General features: G+C 40.5%; 1 pseudogene; it reads left to right on the top strand.

Annotated features, from left to right (window-relative positions):
- The first annotated feature begins 1,992 nt into the window (after positions 1 to 1,992).
- Positions 1,993 to 2,711, top strand: LOC129071918 (T cell receptor alpha variable 14/delta variable 4-like; annotated as a pseudogene).
- The last annotated feature ends 3,273 nt before the right edge of the window (positions 2,712 to 5,984 follow it).

Genomic DNA, 5,984 nt, shown 5'->3' on the forward strand with positions numbered 1-5,984 from the left:
TCTCCAGTTCCATCCATGCTGTAGCAAAGGGGAGGACTTCCTTCTCTTTTTCTGCGGCATAGTATCTCACTGTGTAAATGTACCGCCATTTTTGATCCACTCATTTAGTGATGGGCACTTACTCTTTCCAGCAGTTGGGTATCGTGAATAGCGCTGCTATGAACATTGGGGTGCACAGGTTCTTCTGAATTGGTGATTCAGGATTCTTAGGGTATATTCCCAACGGTTGACTCTCTGAGTCAAAAGACAGTTCTATTTTTAGTTTCTTAAGGCAATTCCGGACTGTTTTCCCCAGTGGCCGCAGCAGCTGCATTCCCACCGACGGTGCACCAGGGTTCCCCTTTTTCCACCATCCTGCCAGCACTTGCTGTTTGTTCATTTGTGTATGATGGCCATTCTGACCGGGGTGACGTGGTATCTCACTGTGGTTTTAATTTGCTTCTCTCTGAGTATTTTGAACTTTTTATTTTAAATAATCACATATTAAAGCTGTCTGATTTTGGTGTAGTGTTCTGTAAATTTTGAGTTTTTACATATTGCGTAGATCATGGAAGCATCACATCATCAAGACACAGAATAGCTTCACCGCTCACCAACATTGTCTTTGCAGTTCTTTGGGAATCACACACTCCCCTATTCCACATTGCCCTGCTGGCTAATGTTTTAATGTATTGTACAGTGTCATGTGAATGGAACCTTAAATACCCAATCTGTTGTGATGTCGGAATCGTGGCCCGAGAGAGCACATGCTGGTCCCCACCTCTGCTACCATTGTCAGTTTCTTCTATGCTTGGCGGTTTGAACTTCTAAGTAAATTTTGTAGGCAAAGTTCATCATTTCAAATGTTTGAGTTACTATTGATGAAGGTTCACTCTAGCTGTCTTAGGAGGGACTGAGTCATTATTTGGCTTCTCTAGCACTTGTCACTGAACAACACATTTACAATGGTACTTTGCTGCACTAGCAATGGCTTTGTAGGGCTGAACTAGAGCGTTAGGGTGGGCATTATCTGAACTCAAGGCTTCTATTTGTCACCATTCAGAAATACAACTAAAAATGGTTCAAAGACCTCAATATAAGATCTGAAACAATAAATTATATGGAAGAAAACGTAGGTACTATACTTACAGACCATCATTTTACTGAGGATTTTATGAATTTGACCTGAAAGGCAAAAGAAGAAGAAAAATAAATGAATGTGACTTCATCAAACTAAAAGGCTTCTGCACAAGAAAAATGCTGCGAACACAATGAAAAGGCAACGAACCAAATGGGAGAAGATATTTGCAAACAGCAACTCTGATAAGAGGTTAAAATTCAGAATATATAAAGAACACATAGAACTCAAGATCAAAAAACTTCAGTATATAATGGGCAGAGGATCAGAAAAGACACTTGTCCCAAGAATATATACAAATGGTCTTCAGATACATGAAATGTGACACAATTTCACTAGCTATAAGAGAAACTCGAATCAAAAGTGCAATGTGATACTGCCTTACAGCTGATAGGATGGCTATTAACAATAAGACAAGTAATAAAGTACTGAAGATGTTTGCCAGAGAGGAGGATGGTTATGAAAGTGGGTTAAAAATGCAAAGGAATTGAAAGTACAAATTGGTAGTTATAAAATGGGCACTAGGATGTAAAATACAGCATAGGGAATATAGTGTAAATTATTGTAATAACTATGTATGGTGTCAAGTGGGTACTGCAAATATCAGGGGGAACATTTTGTAAAGCATGTGATTGTCAAACCATGATGCTGTACCTGCTCTTTATACAAAATAATATCAAAAACAAAATTTAAAGAAGAGATCGTTAATTCTTGAAAACTTGGGGTTGAGTGGCACTCTCAGCTGGCACATAGGGAAGCCTGATGTGACCCACAGCAACCTGCTGCTCCAGGAAACTCTGTTTCCTGTCCTGGGGCGGCAGCAGCACACAGCCCAGTGTTTCTTCCCTTCCTGTCAGAGTCACCTCACCTTGCAGAGCCCTGAAACTGCAGGAGAACAAGAAGATATTTTTCCCTTGTTGGAAGAACATGAACATGTTGCCCTCCAGCCTTCTGAAGATGGTCCTGGTTTCCATGTGGCTAGGTAGGGACGCCACAGTAGGCATGGGCGTCCTCTATAACCTAAGGACCAGGAGTCCAGGCAGTGTTTTATAAGTGCCCTTGGAAGGAGAGGTAGCAAGTTGTAAAACAGATTTTATTTTGTCCCCCACGACTTATCCCCAAACCTTCTGATTTTTTTTCCCTTCAGGATGCAGTACTGGCCAGAAGGTGACTCAAGACCAACCAGCAATGTTAGTGCAGGAGAAGGAGGCTGTGACCCTGGACTGCACATAGGAAACCAGTGCCACAAGTTACAGCCTATTCTGGTACAAGCAGCTCAGCAGTGGGGCGATGATTGTCCTTATTCGTCAGGACTCCTACAACCAGAAGAACGCCTCAGAAGGTCGCTATTCACTGAATTTTCAGAAAACAAAGAGTGTCATTAACCTTGTCATCTCAGCGTCACAGCAGGAGGACTGCAGTGTATTCGTGTGCCCTGAGTGAGCTCACAAGTGAGAGGCTTGTAGGAAGAGGTGTAGCAAAGCCTCAGGGCCCTGCCTGTTGCCTCCACGTGCTCCGTGGAGTAAGGCTGTCATTGTCAGCACTGTCAGAAAGTGGCGAGAGGTGTGGTAGCACAGGTGTTGGTAGGGTGTGAAGGAAATCACTCTTTTAAAGTACCTCTCAAGTTCCATAAACCATGAATTATTATTCATGAAAAAGATCCATATGTTTGAAAATTGGGGTTGAAATTGTTTTTTGAAGACAAAGAGCAAGGAAAACAAACAATTTGCCATTTGGTGTGACATTGAGCTAGAAGAATTAACTAGGGAAATTCAGAAACATCTGAATCTAGAAACCAGTAATAGTCTGTGGGATTGTAAGATTTCCAGACCAATTTGTTCAAGAAATATTTATCGAGTATATTTTATGACCCAGGCTCTGTTTTGAAGAAGGCAGGCTGTGAAATCTTTCTGTGGGTTTCCTCTCTTTGTATGTTATCCTCTTTATACTGTTTAATGAATGAGTTTAATTTAGATTTGTTAGGTGAGTAAATGCACCCTCATTGAACTGCTAAGGTGCCTACTATGTGAGAAACTTTGTGTTCTTTCCATCTTATTAACACTCTAGCATGGCACAGCTCATTTCCACTATGTAGATTAACCTGCAGCAAATCCCACCAGCCTTACTCCTGAAATGATCAATAATTAGTGTCTCTAGGGGGACACTGTGAAGAAGTAAAGTGTGAATTATCTTATTCTATCTTTGCCCTCCGATTCACCACTCTTCTAAAAGCATTTTTGTCATTATGTGGCTCATTTGCACACACCATGCCCTCCTTTTTCCAATGTTCCACAATCCAAAGTCCTCATTCTCTAATATTTCCTCCTTTTACTTCTAACCCCATTGTCTCCGTGCCTAAAAATCTGAACGATAATGGATGCTGAAGAAGTGATCTTATTAGTCCGTTGTATATTTGCATCTCGAAAGCAGATGTGCATAGTAGACTCTGAAAAGGAGTGTCTTTCAACATTTTGACTGTTCTTCAAATTTTACCATTTCACCATAAAGTTTTTATGATTTTATGTATACAATTGAGTGGTGTCAAGCACATTTACATCTAAAGAACTCTATTCACCTTGAAAAACTGAGTATTTGTGCTCCCCTAGCAATGACATGCCTTTCCTGATCTGACCGGCCTCTGGCAAATACCATTTCAGGTCTCATCCCATGAGTCTGAGAATTTCAGATACCTCACAAAGACAGAATCCTGCATTACTGGTCAAACTGTAACGTATTTCACCCAGCTTCGTATCTTGCCGGTTCACCCATGCTATATAGCCCGTGTCAGAATTACTTTCCTTTTGAAGCCTCAATAATATTCCAGTGTTTGGATATACCAATTTTGTTTCTCCATTGATGTTGTGATGGACATTTGTGTTGCTTCCATATTTTGGTGGAAAAGTATATGTAAATATATCAATATTTTGAGCATACAAGGTTTGTCCAGAAAACGTCCAGCCATTGTTAACCTAGCGAGAACAGTTTGTGTGACATTGATGCCACCTGGCAGCCAAGGAGAGTGGACAGGGATGAACATGCATGACCAGTGATGACTTCACTGTACTGTCAGTGGGGGCGGTAGAGGCCGCTGCGTGAGCATGTGTATTTTGTGCCCGTCTCATTCAAAATGACTGAGTGGAATGAATCTGCATCATATTTTGCATTAAGCTTGAACATTTCTCCACAGACAATATTGGGATGATTGAGAAGCCATGGCTATGGAAAACTGTGATTGGCAGCTTCACTACAGCAACATGTCAGTTGATGCATCATGTCTTGTGCAGAGTTTTTAGGTGAGACATGAAATCACCCAGGTGATTCATCCCCCTTCTACCCCAGATTCGGCGCCCTGTGTCTTCTGGCTTTTCCCAAAACTAAAGTCACCTTTGAAAGGGAAAAGATTTCTGACCATTGATGAAATTATGGAAAAGATGACGGGGCAGCCGATGGGGATTGGGAGAACTGTGTGAGGTCCCAGGGTAGCTACTTTGAAGGGGGATGAGGCATCTTTGTCTTACATATGGTGTTTCTTGTATCTTCTTCAATAACTGTCTATTGTTCCTGTTAGTTAGCTGGATACATGGTGGATAGACCTCTGTAAACTCTAATTCTTTCCATTTTTCTGAGTATGCTCTCAGAAGAAGAATTACTGCATCATATGGCAATTCTTCAAAAATTTTGAGAACAATATACAACGGTTAATTTGAAAAACTATGGTCTAGACTGTTTTATGACAAGCAAGTTTTAAGGAACAGGGGAAGAGAGTGATCACCAGCCATCAATGAAGGTTCATTTCGTGGTGACTCACAGAAGTCGGGAAGAGCTTGTCACCCTTGCTGCAGTACATTCTTCAAGTCAGATGTCTCATAAAGGGTCTAGAAAGAATGGTCAAGACATTATCCAGTGGTCTGCTCCTGAAATGCAGCTTGTGACCTTCATGTTTCTCCCTCTGCCGTTTTTTGAAAAGGCCAAACCTGCAATTATTCAATTATTTGTATTAATTCCATTTGTATGAATAAAGAACTTGCTGACATAGTGTCTTGAAGTACTTCAAAGGGTCAAGAGGTAATTTCGCTACCTTCTGGCCTTTCTCTCAAATTTTCTCTGAAACTAATCAGCAGTGAAGAAAATCAACAAGCAGACTTTTGCTCTCCGAGAGAACTGTGTTAAAAGCCATTAGCTCTGTTGTGTGCTTTCTAGGCACTTGTGAGCTCTGTTTCATTGTTGGTTAAATGAAGAGTATTATCTTCTTTAGTATTTGATTGTGACAACTTATCATCATAATATATTCGAAAACATTGATACTAGCAGATGATCAATTAATGAGGGTAACCTCAGTAGGTATAGAAAAAAGCATTTGAGGAATCTTCCCTCCATTCCTCATTACACACTCCCAGCAAATTCAGAATCAAAGGCGATTTCTCCCACTTCATGAAACGCCTAAAAAACCCTACATCTAAGGTCATACTTGGTAGTGAAAGACTGAATGCTTTCCCTCTAAGATCAGGAATTTTGGCTCTCACCTCTTGTGTTTAGTATTGTCTGAGACGTCCTAGGCAGTGCAAGAAGGCAAGGGGAAGAAACAAAAGACATACAGTTCAGAAAGGAAGTGAACCTCTTCTAATTCAGAGATATCATAGTTATCTAGAAGAAATCTAAGGGTATGTACAAAAGTGCTACTAGAACAAGTAATTAATTTTAACAAAGTCAGTTGTAAATCTTTCATATAAACCAGCCATTCTACTCTCAGGTATTGACCAAAGAGGAATGAAAGTATATATTTTTAAAAAAACTTATACACATATATTCATAGCAACTTTGTAAGAGTCCAAAACTGGGACCGACAAAAGTGTACATCCAGAGGTTA

The sequence above is a fragment of the Pteronotus mesoamericanus genome, unplaced genomic scaffold (genome assembly GCF_021234165.1).
Source record: "Pteronotus mesoamericanus isolate MK-2021 breed Mesoamerican mustached bat unplaced genomic scaffold, CSHL_Meso_final contig_272, whole genome shotgun sequence".
Classification (NCBI taxonomy): Eukaryota; Metazoa; Chordata; class Mammalia; order Chiroptera; family Mormoopidae; genus Pteronotus; species Pteronotus mesoamericanus.